Source organism: Brienomyrus brachyistius, chromosome 2 (assembly GCF_023856365.1).
Source record: "Brienomyrus brachyistius isolate T26 chromosome 2, BBRACH_0.4, whole genome shotgun sequence".
Taxonomy (NCBI): Eukaryota; Metazoa; Chordata; class Actinopteri; order Osteoglossiformes; family Mormyridae; genus Brienomyrus; species Brienomyrus brachyistius.
Window position 1 is genome coordinate 41,345,795 of NC_064534.1, and position 24,776 is coordinate 41,370,570.

Sequence of the window (24,776 nt, forward strand, 5' to 3'; positions counted from 1 at the left end):
CTACCAGTGGGCTTCGTGCGGCAGAGATTTTGTGGCTGTTAGCGGAGTTGATAACACAGGGTTGTTAAGAGAAGCCTGCATGAGGTAGGCAAAGGAGTAATGTTTGCCGGCGGGGGACGTGCGGCGATTAACCTGTGCGGTAGTGAAAAGGAGTTAAAGAGAAGGAAGTGTGCGGATGCGGAAAGAATGGAATAATTGTGGTAGGCTGCCGGCTGAGTAGTTTGGTGAATGTTTGGTGTGGGTCCGGCGCTGCCGATTGGATGGTGGTGCTGCAGTGTGAGTCAGATAAAAAAAAAAAAAAGAACATTAGTAGGATCCAATGGGACCAACTGGCATGTATAGAGGCGTGTAATGCAAAAGGGCTGTTTTTGGTAGCATCTCTCGCTTATGGCCATACCACCCTGAACACGCCCGATCTCGTCTGATCTCGGAAGCTAAGCAGGGTAGGGTCTGGTTAGTACTTGGATGGGAGACCACCTGGGACTACCAGGTGCTGTAAGCTTTTCTCACTTTTACTTTATACAGGGGGCGCTCCACTTCACGATTAATTTAAATCTATCACTCCCCTTCCATTTTACTATTTTATATATATATTTTTATTTTCTCTCTTTCATAAAGGCAGCTTTTACACACCGTTTTACTCTAAATACTGCCTGGTAATTCTAGGTGCTGTAAGCTCTTCGTGCCTTTATTCCACCAGGGCGCGATCTTCTCACAAACTTGAAGACTGTCACTCCCCATTCACGTTTTACAACTTATTGTTAATGATAAAGAGACAGCTTTTTACACACAGTTTTAAACAAAGTACTGATATTATTCCTCTTCAACTGACCGCTTTGTTTTCTATGCAAAAACCACTTCGCCACAGAAGACTCGATATTATTGGCATAGCAAGTTCTGCTCTTCTCCTTTCAAAACTTGCTAAAAGCTGTATTTAAAAGAACAGATTGGCCGGGGTAATTCACACCCTTCAATGCCAGCTTAATGTTTAGGTTAGTGGGAATCACAGAGGAATTAGGGATGGAAACTTCTTTGCTGGTGGTAGAAGCGGTCTGGTGAATTTTTAGAGAGAAGAGGCCGTCGATGTTTGAATGTAGAAAATTGTTCTGGCTGCAGCCTGCAGTATGGACTTGTTGGTGTGTGTAGCTCCCAGTGTTCTGACAGCGCGACGTTTTGGGGAAGCATGTGATTCAGCAGCTACCAGTGGGCTTCGTGCGGCGGAGATTTTGTGGCTGTTAGCGGAGTTGATAACAGAGGGTCGTTAAGAGAAGCCTGCATGCAGTAGGCAAAGGAGTAATGTTTGCCGGCGGGGGACGTTCGGCGATTAACCTGTGCGGTAGTGAAAAGGAGTTAAAAAGAAGGAAGTGTGCGGATGCGGAAAGAATGGAATAATTGTGGTAGGCTGCCGGCTGAGTAGTTTGGTGAATGTTTGGTGTGGGTCCGGCGCTGCCGATTGGATGGTGGTGCTGCAGTGTGAGTCAGATAAAAAAAAAAAAAAAGAACATTAGTAGGATCCAATGGGACCAACTGGCATGTATAGAGGCGTGTAATGCAAAAGGGCTGTTTTTGGTAGCATCTCTCGCTTACGGCCATACCACCCTGAACACGCCTGATCTCGTCTGGTCTCGGAAGCTAAGCAGGGTAGGGTCTGGTTAGTACTTGGATGGGAGACCACCTGGGAATACCAGGTGCTGTAAGCTTTTCTCACTTTTACTTTATACAGGGGGCGCTCCACTTCACGATTAATTTAAATCTATCACTCCCCTTCCATTTTACTATTTTATATATATATATTTTTTTTTCTCTCATTCATAAAGGCAGCTTTTAGAAACCGTTTTACTCTAAATACTTCCTGGTAATTCTAGGTGCTGTAAGCTGTTCGTGCCTTTATTCCACCAGGGCGCGATCTTCTCACAAACTTGAAGACTGTCACTCCCCATTCACGTTTTACAACTTATTGTTAATGATAAAGAGACAGCTTTTTACACACAGTTTTAAACAAAGTACTGATATTATTCCTCTTCAACTGACCGCTTTGTTTTCTATGCAAAAACCACTTCGCCACAGAAGACTCGATATTATTGGCATAGCAAGCTCTGCTCTTCTCCTTTCAAAACTTGCTAAAAGCTGTATTTAAAAGAACAGATTGGCCGTGGTAATTCACACCCTTCAATGCCAGCTTAATGTTTAGGTTAGTGGGAATCACAGAGGAATTAGGGATGGAAACTTCTTTGCTGGTGGTAGAAGCGGTCTGGTGAATTTTTAGAGAGAAGAGGCCGTCGATGTTTGAATGTAGAAAATTGTTCTGGCTGCAGCCTGCAGTATGGACTTGTTGGTGTGTGTAGCTCCCAGTGTTCTGACAGCGCGACGTTTTGGGGAAGCATGTGATTCAGCAGCTACCAGTGGGCTTCGTGCGGCGGAGATTTTGTGGCTGTTAGCGGAGTTGATAACAGAGGGTCGTTAAGAGAAGCCTGCATGCAGTAGGCAAAGGAGTAATGTTTGCCGGCGGGGGACGTGCGGCGATTAACCTGTGCGGTAGTGAAAAGGAGTTAAAAAGAAGGAAGTGTGCGGATGCGGAAAGAATAGAATAATTGTGGTAGGCTGCCGGCTGAGTAGTTTGGTGAATGTTTGGTGTGGGTCCGGCGCTGCCGATTGGATGGTGGTGCTGCAGTGTGAGTCAGATGAAAAAAAAAAAAAACCAGGAGTAGGATCCAATGGGACTAACTGGCATGTATAGAGGCGTGTAATGCAAAAGGGCTGTTTTTGGTAGCATTTCTCACTTATGGCCATACCACCCTGAACACGACCGATCTTGTCTGATCTCGGAAGCTAAGCAGGGTAGGTTCTGGTTAGTACTTGGATGGGAAACCACCTGCGAATACCAGGTGCTGTAAGCTTTTCTCACTTTTACTTTATACAGGGGGCACTCCACTTCACGATTAATTTAAATCTATCACTCCCCTTCCGTTTTACTATTTTATATATATATAACTATATATTTTTCTCTCATTCATAAAGGCAGCTTTTACACACCGTTTTACTCTAAATACTTCCTGGTAATTCTAGGTGCTGTAAGCTGTTCGTGCCTTTATTCCACCAGGGCGCGATCTTCTCACAAACTTGAAGACTGTCACTCCCCATTCACGTTTTACAACTTATTGTTAATGATAAAGAGACAGCTTTTTACACACAGTTTTAAACAAAGTACTGATATTATTCCTCTTCAACTGACCGCTTTGTTTTCTATGCAAAAACCACTTCGCCACAGAAGACTCGATATTATTGGCATAGCAAGCTCTGCTCTTCTCCTTTCAAAACTTGCTAAAAGCTGTATTTAAAAGAACAGATTGGCCAGGGTAATTCACACCCTTCAATGCCAGCTTAATGTTTAGGTTAGTGGGAATCACAGAGGAATTAGGGATGGAAACTTCTTTGCTGGTGGTAGAAGCGGTCTGGTGAATTTTTAGAGAGAAGAGGCCGTCGATGTTTGAATGTAGAAAATTGTTCTGGCTGCAGCCTGCAGTATGGACTTGTTGGTGTGTGTAGCTCCCAGTGTTCTGACAGCGTGACGTTTTGGGGAAGCATGTGATTCAGCAGCTACCAGTGGGCTTCGTGCGGCGGAGATTTTGTGGCTGTTAGCGGAGTTGATAACAGAGGGTCGTTAAGAGAAGCCTGCATGCAGTAGGCAAAGGAGTAATGTTTGCCGGCGGGGGACGTGCGGCGATTAACCTGTGCGGTAGTGAAAAGGAGTTAAAAAGAAGGAAGTGTGCGGATGCGGAAAGAATGGAATAATTGTGGTAGGCTGCCGGCTGAGTAGTTTGGTGAATGTTTGGTGTGGGTCCGGCGCTGCCGATTGGATGGTGGGGCTGCAGTGTGAGTCAGATAAAAAAAAAAAAAAAGAACATTAGTAGGATCCAATGGGACCAACTGGCATGTATAGAGGCGTGTAATGCAAAAGGGATGTTTTTGGTGGCATCTCCCGCTTACGGCCATACCACCCTGAACACGCCTGATCTCGTCTGATTTCGGAAGCCAAGCAGGGTAGGGTCTGGTTAGTACTTGGATGGGAGACCACCTGGGATTACCAGGTGCTGTAAGCTTTTCTCACTTTTACTTTATACAGGGGGCGCTCCACTTCACGATTAATTTAAATCTATCACTCCCCTTCCATTTTACTATTTTATATATATATTTTTTTTTTCTCTCATTCATAAAGGCAGCTTTTACACACCGTTTTACTCTAAATACTTCCTGGTAATTCTAGGTGCTGTAAGCTGTTCGTGCCTTTATTCCACCAGGGCGCGATCTTCTCACAAACTTGAAGACTGTCACTCCCCATTCACGTTTTACAACTTATTGTTAATGATAAAGAGACAGCTTTTTACACACAGTTTTAAACAAAGTACTGATATTATTCCTCTTCAACTGACCGCTTTGTTTTCTATGCAAAAACCACTTCGCCACAGAAGACTCGATATTATTGGCATAGCAAGTTCTGCTCTTCTCCTTTCAAAACTTGCTGAAAGCTCTATTTAAAAGAACAGATTGGCCGGGGTAATTCACACCCTTCAATGCCAGGTTAATGTTTAGGTTAGTGGGAATCACAGAGGAATTAGGGATGGAAACTTCTTTGCTGGTGGTAGAAGCGGTCTGGTGAATTTTTAGAGAGAAGAGGCCGTCGATGTTTGAATGTAGAAAATTGTTCTGGCTGCAGCCTGCAGTATGGACTTGTTGGTGTGTGTAGCTCCCAGTGTTCTGACAGCGCGACGTTTTGGGGAAGCATGTGATTCAGCAGCTACCAGTGGGCTTCGTGCGGCGGAGATTTTGTGGCTGTTAGCGGAGTTGATAACAGAGGGTCGTTAAGAGAAGCCTGCATGGAGTAGGCAAAGGAGTAATGTTTGCCGGCGGGGGACGTGCGGCGATTAACCTGTGCGGTAGTGAAAAGGAGTTAAAAAGAAGGAAGTGTGCGGATGCGGAAAGAATGGAATAATTGTGGTAGGCTGCCGGCTGAGTAGTTTGGTGAATGTTTGGTGTGGGTCCGGCGCTGCCGATTGGATGGTGGGGCTGCAGTGTGAGTCAGATAAAAAAAAAAAAAGAACATTAGTAGGATCCAATGGGACCAACTGGCATGTATAGAGGCGTGTAATGCAAAAGGGATGTTTTTGGTAGCATCGCTCGCTTACGGCCACACCACCCTGAACATGCCTGATCTCGTCTGATCTCGGAAGCTAAGCAGGTTAGGGTCTGGTTAGTACTTGGATGGGAAACCACCTGGGAATACCAGGTGCTGTAAGCTTTTCTCACTTTTACTTTATACAGGGGGCGCTCCACTTCACGATTAATTTAAATCTATCACTCCCCTTCCATCCATCCATCCATCCATTTTCCAAACCGCTTATCCTATAGGGTCGCGGGGGGTCCGGAGCCTATCCCGGAATCAATGGGCACGAGGCAGGGAACAACCCAGGATGGGGGGCCAGCCCACCGCAGGGCACACTCACACACCATTCACTCACACATGCACACCTACGGGCAATTCAGCAACTCCAATTAGCCTCAGCATGTTTTTGGACTGTGGGGGGAAACCGGAGTACCCGGAGGAAACCCCACGACGACACGGGGAGAACATGCAAACTCCACACACATGTGACCCAGGCGGAGACTCGAACCCGGGTCCCAGAGGTGTGAGGCGACAGTGCTAACCACTGCACCACCATGCCGCCCCCCACTCCCCTTCCATTTTACTATTTTATATATATATTTTTTTTTTTCTCTCATTCATAAAGGCAGCTTTTACACACCGTTTTACTCTAAATACTTCCTGGTAATTCTAGGTGCTGTAAGCTGTTCGTGCCTTTATTCCACCATGGCGCGATCTTCTCACAAACTTGAAGACTGTCACTCCCCATTCACGTTTTACAACTTATTGTTAATGATAAAGAGACAGCTTTTTACACACAGTTTTAAACAAAGTACTGATATTATTCCTCTTCAACTGACCGCTTTGTTTTCTATGCAAAAACCACTTCGCCACAGAAGACTCGATATTATTGGCATAGCAAGTTCTGCTCTTCTCCTTTCAAAACTTGCTAAAAGCTGTATTTAAAAGAACAGATTGGCCGGGGTAATTCACACCCTTCAATGCCAGCTTAATGTTTAGGTTAGTGGGAATCACAGAGGAATTAGGGATGGAAACTTCTTTGCTGGTGGTAGAAGCGGTCTGGTGAATTTTTAGAGAGAAGAGGCCGTCGATGTTTGAATGTAGAAAATTGTTCTGGCTGCAGCCTGCAGTATGGACTTGTTGGTGTGTGTAGCTCCCAGTGTTCTGACAGCGCGACGTTTTGGGGAAGCATGTGATTCAGCAGCTACCAGTGGGCTTCGTGCGGCGGAGATTTTGTGGCTGTTAGCGGAGTTGATAACAGAGGGTCGTTAAGAGAAGCCTGCATGCAGTAGGCAAAGGAGTAATGTTTGCCGGCGGGGGACGTGCGGCGATTAACCTGTGCGGTAGTAAAAAGGAGTTAAAAAGAAGGAAGTGTGCGGATGCGGAAAGAATGGAATAATTGTGGTAGGCTGCCGGCTGAGTAGTTTGGAGAATGTTTGGTGTGGGTCCGGCGCTGCCGATTGGATGGTGGGGCTGCAGTGTGAGTCAGATAAAAAAAAAAAAAAAGAACATTAGTAGGATCCAATGGGACCAACTGGCATGTATAGAGGCGTGTAATGCAAAAGGGATGTTTTTGGTGGCATCTCCCGCTTACGGCCATACCACCCTGAACACGCCCGATCTCGTCTGATCTCGGAAGCCAAGCAGGGTAGGGTCTGGTTAGTACTTGGATAGGAGACCACCTGGGATTACCAGGTGCTGTAAGCTTTTCTCACTTTTACTTTATACAGGGGGCGCTCCACTTCACGATTAATTTAAATCTATCACTCCCCTTCCATTTTACTATTTTATATATATATATTTTTTTTTTCTCTCATTCATAAAGGCAGCTTTTACACACCGTTTTACTCTAAATACTTCCTGGTAATTCTAGGTGCTGTAAGCTGTTCGTGCCTTTATTCCACCAGGGCGCGATCTTCTCACAAACTTGAAGACTGTCACTCCCCATTCACGTTTTACAACTTATTGTTAATGATAAAGAGACAGCTTTTTACACACAGTTTTAAACAAAGTACTGATATTATTCCTCTTCAACTGACCGCTTTGTTTTCTATGCAAAAACCACTTCGCCACAGAAGACTCGATATTATTGGCATAGCAAGTTCTGCTCTTCTCCTTTCAAAACTTGCTGAAAGCTCTATTTAAAAGAACAGATTGGCCGGGGTAATTCACACCCTTCAATGCCAGCTTAATGTTTAGGTTAGTGGGAATCACAGAGGAATTAGGGATGGAAACTTCTTTGCTGGTGGTAGAAGCGGTCTGGTGAATTTTTAGAGAGAAGAGGCCGTCGATGTTTGAATGTAGAAAATTGTTCTGGCTGCAGCCTGCAGTATGGACTTGGTGTGTGTAGCTCCCAGTGTTCTGACAGCGCGACGTTTTGGGGAAGCATGTGATTCAACAGCTACCAGTGGGCTTCGTGCGGCAGAGATTTTGTGGCTGTTAGCGGAGTTGATAACAGAGGGTTGTTAAGAGAAGCCTGCATGAGGTAGGCAAAGGAGTAATGTTTGCCGGCGGGGGACGTGCGGCAATTATCCTGTGCGGTAGTGAAAAGGAGTTAAAGAGAAGGAAGTGTGCGGATGCGGAAAGAATGGAATAATTGTGGTAGGCTGCCGGCTGAGTAGTTTGGTGAATGTTTGGTGTGGGTCCGGCGCTGCCGATTGGATGGTGGGGCTGCAGTGTGAGTCAGATAAAAAAAAAAAAAAGAACATTAGTAGGATCCAATGGGACCAACTGGCATGTATAGAGGCGTGTAATGCAAAAGGGCTGTTTTTGGTAGCATCTCTCGCTTACGGCCATACCACCCTGAACACGCCCGATCTCGTCTGATCTCGGAAGCTAAGCAGGGTAGGGTCTGGTTAGTACTTGGATGGGAGACCACCTGGGACTACCAGGTGCTGTAAGCTTTTCTCACTTTTACTTTATACAGGGGGCGCTCCACTTCACGATTAATTTAAATCTATCACTCCCCTTCCATTTTACTATTTTATATATATTTTTTTATTTTCTCTCTTTCATAAAGGCAGCTTTTACACACCGTTTTACTCTAAATACTGCCTGGTAATTCTAGGTGCTGTAAGCTCTTCGTGCCTTTATTCCACCAGGGCGCGATCTTCTCACAAACTTGAAGACTGTCACTCCCCATTCACGTTTTACAACTTATTGTTAATGATAAAGAGACAGCTTTTTACACACAGTTTTAAACAAAGTACTGATATTATTCCTCTTCAACTGACCGCTTTGTTTTCTATGCAAAAACCACTTCGCCACAGAAGACTCGATATTATTGGCATAGCAAGTTCTGCTCTTCTCCTTTCAAAACTTGCTAAAAGCTGTATTTAAAAGAACAGATTGGCCGGGGTAATTCACACCCTTCAATGCCAGCTTAATGTTTAGGTTATTGGGAATCACAGAGGAATTAGGGATGGAAACTTCTTTGCTGGTGGTAGAAGCGGTCTGGTGAATTTTTAGAGAGAAGAGGCCGTCGATGTTTGAATGTAGAAAATTGTTCTTGCTGCAGCCTGCAGTATGGACTTGTTGGTGTGTGTAGCTCCCAGTGTTCTGACAGCGCGACGTTTTGGGGAAGCATGTGATTCAGCAGCTACCAGTGGGCTTCGTGCGGCGGAGATTTTGTGGCTGTTAGCGGAGTTGATAACAGAGGGTCGTTAAGAGAAGCCTGCATGCAGTAGGCAAAGGAGTAATGTTTGCCGGCGGGGGACGTGCGGCGATTAACCTGTGCGGTAGTGAAAAGGAGTTAAAGAGAAGGAAGTGTGCGGATGCGGAAAGAATGGAATAATTGTGGTAGGCTGCCGGCTGAGTAGTTTGGTGAATGTTTGGTGTGGGTCCGGCGCTGCCGATTGGATGGTGGGGCTGCAGTGTGAGTCAGATGAAAAAAAAAAAAGAACATTAGTAGGATCCAATGGGACCAACTGGCATGTATAGAGGCCTGTAATGCAAAAGGGATGTTTTTGGTAGCATCACTCGCTTACGGCCATACCACCCTGAACACGCCTGATCTCGTCTGATCTCGGAAGCTAAGCAGGTTAGGGTCTGGTTAGTACTTGGATGGGAAACCACCTGGGAATACCAGGTGCTGTAAGCTTTTCTCACTTTTACTTTATACAGGGGGCGCTCCACTTCACGATTAATTTAAATCTATCACTCCCCTTCCATTTTACTATTTTATATATATATTTTTATTTTCTCTCTTTCATAAAGGCAGCTTTTACACACCGTTTTACTCTAAATACTGCCTGGTAATTCTAGGTGCTGTAAGCTCTTCGTGCCTTTATTCCACCAGGGCGCGATCTTCTCACAAACTTGAAGACTGTCACTCCCCATTCACGTTTTACAACTTATTGTTAATGATAAAGAGACAGCTTTTTACACACAGTTTTAAACAAAGTACTGATATTATTCCTCTTCAACTGACCGCTTTGTTTTCTATGCAAAAACCACTTCGCCACAGAAGACTCGATATTATTGGCATAGCAAGTTCTGCTCTTCTCCTTTCAAAACTTGCTAAAAGCTGTATTTAAAAGAACAGATTGGCCGGGGTAATTCACACCCTTCAATGCCAGCTTAATGTTTAGGTTAGTGGGAATCACAGAGGAATTAGGGATGGAAACTTCTTTGCTGGTGGTAGAAGCGGTCTGGTGAATTTTTAGAGAGAAGAGGCCGTCGATGTTTGAATGTAGAAAATTGATCTGGCTGCAGCCTGCAGTATGGACTTGTTGGTGTGTGTAGCTCCCAGTGTTCTGACAGCGCGACGTTTTGGGGAAGCATGTGATTCAGCAGCTACCAGTGGGCTTCGTGCGGCGGAGATTTTGTGGCTGTTAGCGGAGTTGATAACAGAGGGTCGTTAAGAGAAGCCTACATGCAGTAGGCAAAGGAGTAATGTTTGCCGGCGGGGGACGTGCGGCGATTAACCTGTGCGGTAGTGAAAAGGAGTTAAAAAGAAGGAAGTGTGCGGATGCGGAAAGAATGGAATAATTGTGGTAGGCTGCCGGCTGAGTAGTTTGGTGAATGTTTGGTGTGGGTCCGGCGCTGCCGATTGGATGGTGGGGCTGCAGTGTGAGTCAGATAAAAAAAAAAAAAACCAGGAGTAGGATCCAATGGGACTAACTGGCATGTATAGACGCGTGTAATGCAAAATGGCTGTTTTTGGTAGCATCTCTCGCTTATGGCCATACCACCCTGAACACGCCCGATCTCGTCTGATCTTGGAAGCTAAGCAGGGTAGGGTCTGGTTAGTACTTGGATGGGAAACCACCTGGGAATACCAGGTGCTGTAAGCTTTTCTCACTTTTTCTTTATACAGGGGGCGCTCCACTTCACGATTAATTTAAATCTATCACTCCCCTTCCATTTTACTATTTTATATATATTTATATTTTTTTTCTCTCATTCATAAAGGCAGCTTTTAGAAACCGTTTTACTTTAAATACTTCCTGGTAATTCTAGGTGCTGTAAGCTGTTCGTGCCTTTATTCCACCAGGTCGCGATCTTCTCACAAACTTGAAGACTGTCACTCCCCATTCACGTTTTACAACTTATTGTTAATGATAAAGAGACAGCTTTTTACACACAGTTTTAAACAAAGTACTGATATTATTCCTCTTCAACTGACCGCTTTGTTTTCTATGCAAAAACCACTTCGCCACAGAAGACTCGATATTATTGGCATAGCAAGTTCTGCTCTTCTCCTTTCAAAACTTGCTAAAAGCTGTATTTAAAAGAACAGATTGGCCGGGGTAATTCACACCCTTCAATGCCAGCTTAATGTTTAGGTTAGTGGGAATCACAGAGGAATTAGGGATGGAAACTTCTTTGCTGGTGGTAGAAGCGGTCTGGTGAATTTTTAGAGAGAAGAGGCCGTCGATGTTTGAATGTAGAAAATTGTTCTGGCTGCAGCCTGCAGTATGGACTTGTTGGTGTGTGTAGCTCCCAGTGTTCTGACAGCGCGACGTTTTGGGGAAGCATGTGATTCAGCAGCTACCAGTGGGCTTCGTGCGGCGGAGATTTTGTGGCTGTTAGCGGAGTTGATAACAGAGGGTCGTTAAGAGAAGCCTGCATGCAGTAGGCAAAGGAGTAATGTTTGCCGGCGGGGGACGTGCGGCGATTAACCTGTGCGGTAGTGAAAAGGAGTTAAAAAGAAGGAAGTGTGCGGATGCGGAAAGAATGGAATAATTGTGGTAGGCTGCCGGCTGAGTAGTTTGGTGAATGTTTGGTGTGGGTCCGGCGCTGCCGATTGGATGGTGGGGCTGCAGTGTGAGTCAGATAAAAAAAAAAAAAAAGAACATTAGTAGGATCCAATGGGACCAACTGGCATGTATAGAGGCGTGTAATGCAAAAGGGATGTTTTTGGTGGCATCTCCCGCTTACGGCCATACCACCCTGAACACGCCCGATCTCGTCTGATCTCGGAAGCCAAGCAGGGTAGGGTCTGGTTAGTACTTGGATAGGAGACCACCTGGGATTACCAGGTGCTGTAAGCTTTTCTCACTTTTACTTTATACAGGGGGCGCTCCACTTCACGATTAATTTAAATCTATCACTCCCCTTCCATTTTACTATTTTATATATATATTTTTTTTTTCTCTCATTCATAAAGGCAGCTTTTACACACCGTTTTACTCTAAATACTTCCTGGTAATTCTAGGTGCTGTAAGCTGTTCGTGCCTTTATTCCACCAGGGCGCGATCTTCTCACAAACTTGAAGACTGTCACTCCCCATTCACGTTTTACAACTTATTGTTAATGATAAAGAGACAGCTTTTTACACACAGTTTTAAACAAAGTACTGATATTATTCCTCTTCAACTGACCGCTTTGTTTTCTATGCAAAAACCACTTCGCCACAGAAGACTCGATATTATTGGCATAGCAAGTTCTGCTCTTCTCCTTTCAAAACTTGCTGAAAGCTCTATTTAAAAGAACAGATTGGCCGGGGTAATTCACACCCTTCAATGCCAGCTTAATGTTTAGGTTAGTGGGAATCACAGAGGAATTAGGGATGGAAACTTCTTTGCTGGTGGTAGAAGCGGTCTGGTGAATTTTTAGAGAGAAGAGGCCGTCGATGTTTGAATGTAGAAAATTGTTCTGGCTTCAGCCTGCAGTATGGACTTGTTGGTGTGTGTAGCTCCCAGTGTTCTGACAGCGCGACGTTTTGGGGAAGCATGTGATTCAGCAGCTACCAGTGGGCTTCGTGCGGCGGAGATTTTGTGGCTGTTAGCGGAGTTGATAACAGAGGGTCGTTAAGAGAAGCCTGCATGCAGTAGGCAAAGGAGTAATGTTTGCCGGCGGGGGACGTGCGGCGATTAACCTGTGCGGTAGTGAAAAGGAGTTAAAAAGAAGGAAGTGTGCGGATGCGGAAAGAATGGAATAATTGTGGTAGGCTGCCGGCTGAGTAGTTTGGTGAATGTTTGGTGTGGGTCCGGCGCTGCCGATTGGATGGTGGGGCTGCAGTGTGAGTCAGATAAAAAAAAAAAAAGAACATTAGTAGGATCCAATGGGACCAACTGGCATGTATAGAGGCGTGTAATGCAAAAGGGATGTTTTTGGTAGCATCTCTCGCTTACGGCCATACCACCCTGAACACGCCTGATCTCGTCTGATCTCGGAAGCTAAGCAGGTTAGGGTCTGGTTAGTACTTGGATGGGAAACCACCTGGGAATACCAGGTGCTGTAAGCTTTTCTCACTTTTACTTTGTACAGGGGGCGCTCCACTTCACGATTAATTTAAATCTATCACTCCCCTTCCATTTTACTATTTTATATATATATATTTTTTTTTCTCTCATTCATAAAGGCAGCCTTTACACACCGTTTTACTCTAAATACTTCCTGGTAATTCTAGGTGCTGTTAGCTGTTCGTGCCTTTATTCCACCATGGCGCGATCTTCTCACAAACTTGAAGACTGTCACTCCCCATTCACGTTTTACAACTTATTGTTAATGATAAAGAGACAGCTTTTTACACACAGTTTTAAACAAAGTACTGATATTATTCCTCTTCAACTGACCGCTTTGTTTTCTATGCAAAAACCACTTCGCCACAGAAGACTCGATATTATTGGCATAGCAAGTTCTGCTCTTCTCCTTTCAAAACTTGCTAAAAGCTGTATTTAAAAGAACAGATTGGCCGGGGTAATTCACACCCTTCAATGCCAGCTTAATGTTTAGGTTAGTGGGAATCACAGAGGAATTAGGGATGGAAACTTCTTTGCTGGTGGTAGAAGCGGTCTGGTGAATTTTTAGAGAGAAGAGGCCGTCGATGTTTGAATGTAGAAAATTGTTCTGGCTGCAGCCTGCAGTATGGACTTGTTGGCGTGTGTAGCTCCCAGTGTTCTGACAGCGCGACGTTTTGGGGAAGCATGTGAGAGATATTAGGTGGTACATTGGGCGGAGCTTAATTCTCCACTTCTGACGTCATAAGAGGAAGTAGCGTATCCTTGATTCTGATTGGTCGAGAGTTTATGCCCATATATGGTATTAATACATGCTTATGCCACGTTTTGCCGATAGGGGGCGATATGGTTTTGGGAGATTGCCGTTATGTCCATATATGGTAACAATACATGCTTATGCCACGTGTTGCCGATAGGGGGGTTTGGGGGATTAAACTTTAATAGAATAAAAATACATTACATTTATTTTATTAATGTGGTTTTTGATTACGTTTTTAAGGTATAATAAAACATAGAGCAGGATAATGGCAAGATAGCGCATACACGTTCAGCGGGGGCGTCCGTCCGGCCCCGTGTTGTTAGTAAGCGCCGCGGCGTATTTTAAAAGAAAGCACCCAAATGTTTTAAAAGAAGAAAGCACCAAAATGTTTTAAAAGAAGAAAGACCCAAAAGAAGAAAACCCTTAGTGTTATTTTAAAAGAAAAAGCAGGGTGAATTTTAACAAACATGCCCCGAAAGAAGCAGCAGAAGAGCAAATTTAAACAAGCGAAAACAACAAACAAGCCCGTCGTTTTAAAAGAAGCTATCACTCATTACATTTAACCAACACGAAAGACTTTAGTTATATTTACCAGGTTGAAGAAAGCATGCAAGCGGCAAACTTTTAGAAGAAATAGGACGAAACGATCCCGGAGCACTGCCACATGCGACTACTCTGTTTGAACAACGCGGGGCGGAATGGCCGATCGCTAGTCCGGCGTTTGGCGCATGCGCACCCACGCCGCCTCCCCTTTCAAAATGGCGACGCCGGCGGAGCGCCTGTTTTAGCAAATAAAACACCTATAGCCGTAATGTTTTTAAGGAATGAAGCACTTTTCTGCCAATGTGAATAATAAAGTAAAGCGGTCTGAGCATTTTCGACAGCAATAATCAAAGAATAACGCGGTTAATTCTTGTTTAAGCGAGCGCATGCGCGTAGATCCACACAGCATTTCCTTTATTGAGCCAGCTCGCTGCGTCAAGCAGCTGTCAAATGGCGAGCAATTGTCAAATTGTCCCATACAGACAGTACCAGCCATGAGTTTGATGACACCAGCGACGCTCCATAACTGTGACTTAGTGCCGCTAAACCCAACATGGGCACCCCGCAAGCCGTGGAGACAACGCAAGCATGGGGCTCTGTGCAGCATATTCTCGTATAAAGAATGTATCTGTATAAAACTCGAGAAAAAGTTTGAACAAAGTGAGATCGACGGGGGGATCATTAGCCCCTCCCCATTTGTGGCAGTAGCAACCAATAAGATGAGAGAAGGCTGTACTTAACCATGGTGAAAAACGTATTAATACCCATCGCGCCTGTGAGCCAGCACTCAAAGACAACGAGACACAACTCCCCAGCTTGCAATGGCGTGCAAACAGACAACTTCGACTATCCCGCCATCTCCTGAAACGATCACGCTGCCACTGATAGAAGAGAATACTTTTGGACTGCGGCTGAACAACGCTGAAACCCGTCCTCGGCTGCCACCGATACCGCAATCGACTTTTGGGCTGCGACTTGACAACTCACCAGAGCCTTTTGACCTTCAGCAGGCCGCATCATGGGGGCCGTATGGCGACCCGTGCCTTTCATCGGCACCCCCTTCGAGCCCAACATGGGCGCAATGGCCGTCATCGATGTTTGAGGCTGCAGCGGCGACCCCTCATGTATTCTTGGGAACACCACGGTCCCCGTCACCGACGATCGACGAACTCTGCGAGCGTTTTGCTGCGCTGTCATTGTCTGAAGATGTTGTGGATGGGAGCATCACTGACTCTGCCATGAAAATTATCAAAGGGGCACTTGCCTGCATTCTGGATCATGTGATCGAGGAGGACTTGAAGGAGGACTGTGTAGGTTGCTCTGTGATGCATCCTAGCCAGCGTCGGCACACGTGCCTGAAAGACCCCGAGCCATTTTACTTCTTTCACAATTTTGAAAAGTTGGCCAAAAAGCTGTATAGACCATGGTTTAAACACATCATCACGAAAGCGGTGTCGGTGTTCAATCCCCACCCCTCACCAGTGAAAGTACAGGGCGCTGTTGAGGCAGTCATGTGTGATCTTAAAGATGAAATAAACGTGCGGGAGAAATTGCGCGAGTTGAAACGTGAAGTTGAAGGGGCAGATTACGAGGGGGCTATAGATGACGCATTTAATGAATTCTGTATTTTGCACTCATACAAACAACCCCAGGCTGATGTGTAAACGCTGAACTATGTGTTTCTGACAATTTTTGCATGCGTTCTAAATAAAATGAGTTGACTCAAAAACACTTTGTCATTATTGCTAGAGGTCCACGATGGATGATAAGCGCTTGAAACGTGTCTATTATACACCATCAAACCCTGGGTCTTTTGGAGGCCCCGACAGATTATACAGATCTCTGATAGATGAAGAAGAAGGTGCGGGTAATATAAATAAGAAACAAGTTGCTACATGGCTATCTGGTGAAGATGCGTACACATTACATAAACCGATCAGGTTTAACTTTAAAAGGAACAGAGTCTTTGTGACTAATATCGATTCTCAATGGCAAGCTGACTTGGTGGACATGTCGGCTTACGCGGAACAGAATGACGATTTTAAATACATGTTAACGTGTATAGACATTCTATCAAAATACGCATGGGTTCGATGTCTTAAAAGCAAGACGGGTGCAGAGGTAAAGAAAGTGTTTGAAAACATTCTCTCTGAAGGCAGGACCCCTAAAAAGCTACAAACCGACCACGGGACAGAGTTTTTTAACGCGTCGTTTCATAAGCTTACCGAGAAACATGGAATAATACATTTCGCCACTGGTAACGATGTCAAAGCGTCTGTAGTGGAAAGGTTTAACCGAACATTAAAGACACGAATGTGGCGTTATTTTACAGCTTATAATACAAGAAGGTATGTGGACATTGTACAAGACCTAGCGAGAGCTTACAATAACACCCACCACAGTACCATTAAAATGAAACCGGTTGAGGTAAATGCACAGAATGCGGCCCAAGTCTTCAACAACATTTATGGATTGATGCCGAGTACATCTAAAAAGCACCGCTATAAGTTTAAAATTGGAGATGTGGTCAGGGTGTCTAAAGCACGGGGAAAATTCACCAAAGGATACGAGCAAACTTTTACGGACGAGTACTTTACCGTCGCCGAACATCTACCTAGAGCACCGCCGGTGTATAGGTTAAAAGATTATGACGGCGAAATCATAGAGGGGACATTTTACACCGAAGAGCTACAAAAGATCAGACTAGACAAAGACAAAAACTTCAAAGTTGAGAAAATCGTTGCGGAAAAAACGCAGCGTGGTAAAAAAATGTTTTTAGTGAAATGGCAGGGATGGCCAGACAAATTTAACAGCTGGGTTCCTGCTAAACAAGTAGTTGACATATAAGTGCGACGGGGCCGTGTTTGTAGTGTTCAGTTCCACCAAAAGCGGCCATGGAGGAAAGCGGCTTTTATGTCACGCTCCCAAGCAATGCGTCTATGGATGTTTTCCCACACAATACCATATCAAGCTACACGACAAAACTAGCCAAGCCGATTGAACTGAATGGTAAATGGGAAGTAGGCATAGCCGAAATCCATTACCCGCGTACATGGGATACGCTGGTAGAAGAAGAAGACACCTTATTTTACGTGACAGGATGGATGTCGATACCGTCGACCCTACAGTACAAGCTAAAGGCAGGATATTACAGAGATATTGAAAAACTAATCAGTGAGACGAATGCGGTTCTAGGAGGGTCAAAACTAAAATTTGACTATAGCGTGATAAAAAACAAAGTGTATATGATCGGACCACCGCACGTTGCCTTTAAAGCGAAAGGTAACCTTGCACGGATGCTAGGGTTTGTGCCTGATGTATTTCAGAAGATTGGTGATAGACCAGCGGCACCGTACCCCGCCGACATAAGCGCCGGTTTTTACACGATTTACGTGTATTCAGACATTGTCGAGCATCAAAGAGTGGGTGACAGCCACGTGCCTCTTTTACGGAGCGTACATATAGCGGGGGAACACAACTCGATGGTCACAATATCTTACGACAGGATTCATTACGTGTCGCTCTGCAAGAATCACATTGATAACATTGTCATCGAGTTAAAGTCTGACCAGAACAAGGCGATACCCTTCCGATACGGGAAAACGCTCGTAAAACTGCATTTCAGACCGGTTAAGCAGTACTACCCCCAATAATGTACAGCGCCGACGGCTTTTCAGATCCACATAGATATGTGGAATACTACAGAAACCAAGCGGGTAACGGTCTACCCGGATACAATGGAGCCCCCGTTATGTACGGTGGGGGTCTGGGAGGGCTTTTTCGAGGACTCCTCAGAATGGCGGTGCCATTTCTGAAAAGGACTTTCAATATGGCGAAACCGCATTTAAAATCGGCCGCCCAAAATATCGTTAAAGACGTAGTAACAGGTGCCATGACGGGTCAATTGACAGCACAGCCACAAGAGGGCTCGGGGCTCATGGTGCTTGCTCGCGGCAAGCGTCGTAGACCCCCTGGGGATCGAATTACCACCGCTAAAAAACGCAAAGCAATACCCAAGAGAGTCACAGTAGTCAAAAAGAAGCGCGAGAAGAAGGTTGCCAAAAAAGCACAGAGAAGAAGATACATTTTCTAAAACTATGGCCCTCATTCACAACATGTCGGAAGAGTGTATGAAATCAGAACTGGATATTTTTGCGATACCATACACGCAAGCAAGCATTGATAAGAATATATACGTGGAAGTGCCACCACTCTCAGCCTTAACTGATAACGGCCCCCTGGAGTTTTTTATCGCCGGTAATGGGGAAGATTACCTAGATCTCAACAACACGCTACTGCATCTCCGGTGTCGGATCACAAGAGCTAACGGTACAAACATTGACGCCGGTGCAAATGTGGGAGTCATAAATTACCCGATCGCCTCGATTTTCTCACAAGTGGACGTATCCCTGGGTGACCGGCTAGTGAGCCAATCTAGCAACACTTACCCTTACAGAGCGATGATAGAGTGCCTGCTTAATTATAGCGTCGGTACGCTCTCCAGACAGTTTACCTGCGGGTTGTTTTTCAAAGACAGCAGTACAGGAATGAATGAGACAGACCCGCAAGGCCTTAACGCGGGGCTAGAGAAAAGAGCCGCATTTTCGGCAAGAAGCAGCGTTTTCGATTTGATGGGCCCAATACACTCTGACATATTTTTTCAGGAGCGGCTAATGCTAAATGGGGTCGACGTCAAAATTAAAATGGTCCGAAACAAAGATGAGTTTTGCCTCATGAGCGGTGATGCAGCTGAGCAGTACTCGCTCAAAATAGTATCTGCATCCCTCTTTGTTAAAAAAGTCTCTGTATCGACGGCTGTCAAACTGGGACACGCGAGCGCATTGCTGACAGCCAACGCGAAATACCCGATCGAGAGAGTATGTATGAAAACTTTTAGTGTGGCCGCGGGTAGCCGTGTCTGCGCTCAAGAAAATTTGTTTCTAGGTCAGCTGCCTAAAACCGTAGTTATCGGGCTTGTAGATAATATGGGTTTTATGGGCGCGTACGATCGAAACCCCTTCAATTTTCAACATTACGACGCTGAATTTGTAGCGCTTTACGTAGATGGCCAGCAGTATCCCTCTAAACCCTTTCAACCAGATTTTATCCGAGGAAACGTGGCCCGTGAATATTACAGTTTGATTTTGGCTACGGGGAGACATTTGAAAAACGAACCTTTCGCTGTTGACAGAAACGAGTACATAAATGGCTACACTTTGTACGCCTTTAACTTGTCACCCGACGAGGGATGTAATCAGCATCTCTCCATGGTTAAAAGCGGAAATATGCGCCTGGAGATGAGGTTCCGACAGCCGCTGGCCAGGACGGCGACATTGATAGTTTACGCATCATTCGACAATATAATCGAGATTAACCAAAGGAGAAATGTATTGTACGATTACTACTAGTCATGAACACATTGGAGCTATCCCACATCCTTGGCAGAAACCGCTGGACTGCTAGACATTTTTATGGGGTGTTGGCTTGTGACGAGCTAGAGGCAGTAAAACTTGAAAAATTACCCGCAATCTTCATCGTCAACACACATCCGAGTTGGGCACCCGGGGAGCACTGGCTGGCGCTTTTCATCGGTACTGACAGCACCGCAGAGTTTTTCGACTCGTACGGAAATCCTCCGGATCACCCCAGCTTTCCGAGGACCATAAACGCTTTTATGACAAGGCACTGTGACCGTCTCGTTTGCAACGCGAAGCAGCTTCAAAGCGATCTCAGTGTGACGTGTGGACAACATTGCATTTTTTATTTAATTAACCGCTGTAGAGGCTTTTCTTTTTGCAAAATTCTATCGTTTTATAGCAATGATTTAAAAAAGAACGATGCTATGGTTTCTCATTTTGTTTCTAAATTTAAATATATCAATCGTGTGAAAAATATGTTTACCAAAATGCAGATGGTGAGATGTTGTAAGGCTTTGAAAAAGATTGTGCATGACAAATAAAAAACACAAAGACAAAATATCACGTTTGAGTGTTTTAATTAAGTAAGTACAAAAGCATTTTAAAACACAAGCCAGTCGGGTCTTAAGAATTTCCGTGGGGTTCGCGGTGACCGACCATCTCGGGGTGTACCGTCACGCCGCTCCTCGGTGCGGGGCTTGTTCTTGATCGACTCTATGAGACGTCCAACATCTTGGTTAGGTATGAGGGTGCAAGGCATGTTGAGTCTAGCCAGGCCTTGTAGAAATTCTCCCCACCCCACAGGCCTTCTCCCCTCGTTCACGTTATGCGGGTTGGTAATGTTTTTAAGCAAATCGAGCATGTGGGATCCAGCGATAGTTGTACCATTAAAAACAAACTCCCCGCGCGGATTCCACGCAGTGACGGCAGAGTTTTCATGCATTTTACCCATTATATATTCAGCCTTTTTCTTGTTACGCGAAGCAACATTTTTAATGACTTCATCCATAATGGAGTCCCCAGCAACGGTGGCACGTGCCGCCACAGCATTATCTATTATGGGGTCTTCAGGAGGAAGTGTTAAAGATAAGGGCTCATTATCACCTTGCCTGGCCAAAGTCAAATATCTCTGTAGCACTTCTGTGTACAAGCGGATCTTTTCGTGGTCAGCAACATCCGTTCTTGATAAAATGTTGCGTATTGCAATGTCCAATTCGCTTTCGGCAGTCTGTCTTATCGTGTCTTTAGGAGATGTGGCATTATGCAGTTTTTCAAGCTGTGCCTTAGGAACTAGATACATTTTCCTAGCGTGTTCCATTTACTTAGCTCCGTTGAAAAAGACTGGTGAGAAACGGTATGGCGACACTTAGCAGGGGTAGAATGAATCCCCCACCGGTCTGTATAATAGCCTTCTTCTTTTTTTTAAACGATGTCCGTTTGTTTGCCAATAGTTTAATGCCGCTCTTTTGCTTTTTTAGTTGTACAATCTGGGCTTTGGTTAGCGGGATCTTGCCGCACAGCACGTTCAAAGCTATTTCACAAAGAGTGTTCAGCAAACCCGGAGATGCCGTCTTTAAAATTTTCTTTCTCTGTCTGGCGTTACTGTCAAATAAAGCTTTCAGGTCACTCCAGTTTCTTTTTATACGAGCCGACATTATTATTTTTTCTTGAGCACGTAAGCAGCCGGCCACTCGGGTGGAAGCATTCCTGTTCTGAGCCTACAGTCCTCGGGTGTCACGGCTTTTAAATCCACCAACAGATATCCGTAAGGGACTTTTGTAGCGTCTTCGAAAGCTTCTAGAAAAAATTTTGAATGCCGCGGGTACATCTGCCTTGCCAATACACTCGTCTGTAATTTATCTCGGGGGTTTTTAAATAATACGATATAATTAGCGTTGAGATTGATGGTCCGGCTCTTCTTACCTTGGAAGAAAAGATTCTGCACCAGATATATGACGCTTAGATTTCTGTGATGCGTGTACTTGGTAAAAGCTTTTTCCACCTCGCCGTTATCGCTGGCTTTTTCCATAAGGTCGTCAATGATGATCAAATTAATTTTATTTGATGGTAAAAGTTCGTCGTCACACAGAGACTCTGGGATTCCTTCCACAAATTTAATATTTTTTATTTTGCACAACAAATCATCATACAATGGTTGCCAGCAAGAATAGCACCATACGACGTTTTCAGGCACTCTGGACAATGTACAATCCACATTCTCAAGCAGTCTTTTAATGAAATAAGACTTGCCACAGTTGCTCGGTCCGGATATAATGCACGAGAATGGGTGCTGAAGTCTATTGTCGAACCCGTCACTAGAAGCCATAAGGCAGTGTGGAATAGTCAGGCAGTAGCTGCCGCTTGGTGTACACAACCTTGAAACACTTGTTGACTGTCTTAGTTTTCAAAAGGAACCCCCTTTTATCCCTCAAGATTTGCTGTGTGGATGTCCTGATCTCTCGAGGGGGGTCACGTGGGTTACTCACAAAATCGTGAACTAACTCTGTGAGGGATGCGATGTTGACAACTTTCGAATTGGTGTTGTGCAGCGTTATTCCCTTAACTTTCAAGTTTGTTTTACTTTTTGCGGTTCTGTACCCATAAGTTTTGGGACCCCCTGATACAAATTCCACAATGTGATCATCTGGGTCCAACTCGCTTGTCAGCTCACCGAGAAAGTCACCCAAAGGTGGCATCCAGTCCCCCGGCTTGCTGACAAAAATGACAGAGTCTGTATCATGGTACAGCGTACGCCTCCCCAAGCGGTCCATGAGGTTGTACAGCTCGAGCCTTGCATACGCGGTAGTGAACGCCGCAATAAACGTGTTGACGTGCCGCGGCATGTTAGGGAACCCTTTTATGTTCCGCCATTGGACCATTGCCACATTGTCATTCAAAAAGGAAAAGTGAGACACATTGACCAGCTTTGAAAAAATGAACATGAGAAACTCATCGGGGTCTTTGATGAGCGTCGTACTTGCCTGATTTATCCTCTGTCCAAATTTTCCCCAAAGACTGTTTAAAAACAATTTGGAAATTTGGCGTTTTACTTTGTTCACCCCGATGTTTTCGGGGTTCAAGCGGATGCCCTCCTTCTCAAAGTAGGTCTGAATGTATCTCTCTTTATCCTCAGCACTCTTTACCCAAGAGGGATAGCCCGAAGCCTCCTGTTTTCCCTTTAAATGGGTGTTAATATAGTCAGCAAAGAGTGTGTCTGTCCTGTCGGGGAAATGCCAGACCTCGTAAATCTTGGCAATTTTGTAGCCCTTTTCAACAGCCTTGTTGATTTCGACACTGCACCACGTACCGCTCAGAGCTCTCTGCTCATCTGAATGATTGCAGACCCCCTGCGTCTCAGTTTCACAGCATGTTCTGCAAAGTGTGAACATGAGTTTACCGCCGGACCTGTAAGGCAGAACCGGCAGGTAAAGACCTCTCGGTGGGTAAACCTTGGCTTTGATCAACCCAAAATAGTTTTCCACACTGTCAAAATCGCGGTAAATGACCACGGGGTGTCCTACCGGGTACTCCTTAAACTTGTTGACAGAGGGATAAAGGCTCGTGAAGTCGTAATAATCTATACGCTCGTCGCCCTCTGCTTTGTAGTGCAATTGCAAGGCGTTAGTTCTGCCGCCAAACAGAGCGTCCCGAGGATCGATGCGCTCTGGAAAGTCAAATTCCCTCAAGAACGCCTGTACACTTGCATTTTCAGCCTTCATTTTGTCCCACTGGTGTTCCCAAATAACATGTACATTGAGGTTGTACGTGTGTTTAAGGGCAAATATTTTATCCTGAAACTGCTGATGCATGTCCCCAAAACGAAGTTTTGTTACGGGGTTAAGTGTGTTAGAATCAAAGCATTCTGGGCAGCCATGAAAAAAACACCCAGCAAATTCGTACGCCGTACGAACCCCGTCGATTTCGGCATAGCCGTCGAGGTAGTAGGGACCCATTTTCACCTCCCCTCTACAGAGCGCGTGTTGTATCTCTAGTTTTTCGCTATGTGCGATGTATTCCAGCCACTGGATAGATGGCGTGGAGTATGCCTTTTGTCGCTTGATGTAATTATCTGGAGTGGTCAGCGCGACGGTATTTTCAGGCAAAAAACTCATGCAAAACTGTTTCATGCACACAGAGGCAATGGTGACACATTGAAAAGGGTCTAGATTACAGCTGTTTATAATCTCACCCCTGAACCTGAGACAGCCCTCTCTCAAGATGACAACATCATTTTTACAGTACTCTGCCATTTCTTTTCTAAAGTCAAACACCTCGCTCGCAACAGTACCGTACCACTCCATAAACTCTCTCTTGTCCTTCTCCATCATGGTTTGCAACCCGTATGCCTCTGGTGGTGGGTAGGGACCGACGTAATTTTGATTTTCTACGGTGTTCCAAAAATGTGGGAAATAGCCCTTCTTTTCACTCTCAAAACCCAAAGCGGCGGGGAATGCGCTCAGCTTCATGGGCAGAAAGCAGAGGGAGTCAATGTATCTTTGGCTAAAGTCCTCGTCTGTCACACAGAGCAGTTTGCTGCCCTGTGTAATAATGTTGGGTGTGATACCATTCTCAACTAAATATTTCATGAGCAGGTAACTGTCATAGCCTTTAGAGTTGTGCGCTATAAATGTGTACCCCTTGTATTTACGGTTGCGGTACTTTTTGAAAAATTCCGCCACACAGCCATCCCCCTTAGCGGTCCAACAATTGCCCTCAAAGTCAATGCAGCAGATGTAATTAGCAATGTGCGTCCCCTCATCTTGTCTACATTCAAAGTCGTAAAACACATATCGGTCTGTCAAGTCCTCAGTCTTTACTGGCTCGATAAAACACTGATGCGCACAGTCAGGTGTCAAGTCCTCCTTACAAAAAGCGCATCTGGTATTTGGTTTACATTTATGAGCCTTTCGATTATTTTTAGTGACGGGGTACCGTCGGCAACACTTGTCACAATACTTGACAGTGTCACATAAGCTGTGTACACTGCCCCCGCCTGGTTGCTGTTTTGCGATTTTGTGCTGATCGAAGCAATACCGCGATCGACAGAACGACCCACAGTCATCACAATGTATGTACTGTCTGCGGTGCTTATGGCATTCGGGACTGAGACACACGTTGCAGTAATACTCACATTTGTGGTGTGCTTTAACACTGAATGAGGCGTAACAGTAATCACAGATGTACGATTCCCCAAAAAACGCACTCAAGCT

At 45.1% G+C, this 24,776-nt stretch overlaps 10 non-coding genes and 1 pseudogene across 10 annotated transcripts; all 11 read left to right on the forward strand.

The window, feature by feature from the left end:
- The first annotated feature begins 383 nt into the window (after positions 1 to 383).
- On the forward strand, positions 384 to 502 carry LOC125735180 (5S ribosomal RNA). The gene has a single exon (XR_007394480.1). It is a non-coding gene; the product is annotated as a 5S ribosomal RNA (ribosomal RNA).
- Positions 503 to 1,581: 1,079 nt separating this feature from the next.
- On the forward strand, positions 1,582 to 1,700 carry LOC125734232 (5S ribosomal RNA). Its single transcript, XR_007393553.1, has one exon. It is a non-coding gene; the product is annotated as a 5S ribosomal RNA (ribosomal RNA).
- Positions 1,701 to 2,778: 1,078 nt separating this feature from the next.
- LOC125731747 (5S ribosomal RNA) lies at positions 2,779 to 2,897 on the forward strand (annotated as a pseudogene).
- A 1,084-nt stretch (positions 2,898 to 3,981) lies between these two features.
- Positions 3,982 to 4,100, forward strand: LOC125730553 (5S ribosomal RNA). Its single transcript, XR_007390860.1, has one exon. It is a non-coding gene; the product is annotated as a 5S ribosomal RNA (ribosomal RNA).
- Positions 4,101 to 5,177: 1,077 nt separating this feature from the next.
- LOC125730290 (5S ribosomal RNA) lies at positions 5,178 to 5,296 on the forward strand. Its single transcript, XR_007390648.1, has one exon. It is a non-coding gene; the product is annotated as a 5S ribosomal RNA (ribosomal RNA).
- A 1,453-nt stretch (positions 5,297 to 6,749) lies between these two features.
- Positions 6,750 to 6,868, forward strand: LOC125736981 (5S ribosomal RNA). The gene has a single exon (XR_007396248.1). It is a non-coding gene; the product is annotated as a 5S ribosomal RNA (ribosomal RNA).
- A 1,077-nt stretch (positions 6,869 to 7,945) lies between these two features.
- On the forward strand, positions 7,946 to 8,064 carry LOC125734470 (5S ribosomal RNA). Its single transcript, XR_007393781.1, has one exon. It is a non-coding gene; the product is annotated as a 5S ribosomal RNA (ribosomal RNA).
- Positions 8,065 to 9,141: 1,077 nt separating this feature from the next.
- On the forward strand, positions 9,142 to 9,260 carry LOC125736000 (5S ribosomal RNA). Its single transcript, XR_007395284.1, has one exon. It is a non-coding gene; the product is annotated as a 5S ribosomal RNA (ribosomal RNA).
- Positions 9,261 to 10,336: 1,076 nt separating this feature from the next.
- LOC125735044 (5S ribosomal RNA) lies at positions 10,337 to 10,455 on the forward strand. The gene has a single exon (XR_007394343.1). It is a non-coding gene; the product is annotated as a 5S ribosomal RNA (ribosomal RNA).
- A 1,081-nt stretch (positions 10,456 to 11,536) lies between these two features.
- On the forward strand, positions 11,537 to 11,655 carry LOC125736982 (5S ribosomal RNA). Its single transcript, XR_007396249.1, has one exon. It is a non-coding gene; the product is annotated as a 5S ribosomal RNA (ribosomal RNA).
- Positions 11,656 to 12,732: 1,077 nt separating this feature from the next.
- Positions 12,733 to 12,851, forward strand: LOC125736001 (5S ribosomal RNA). The gene has a single exon (XR_007395285.1). It is a non-coding gene; the product is annotated as a 5S ribosomal RNA (ribosomal RNA).
- The last annotated feature ends 11,925 nt before the right edge of the window (positions 12,852 to 24,776 follow it).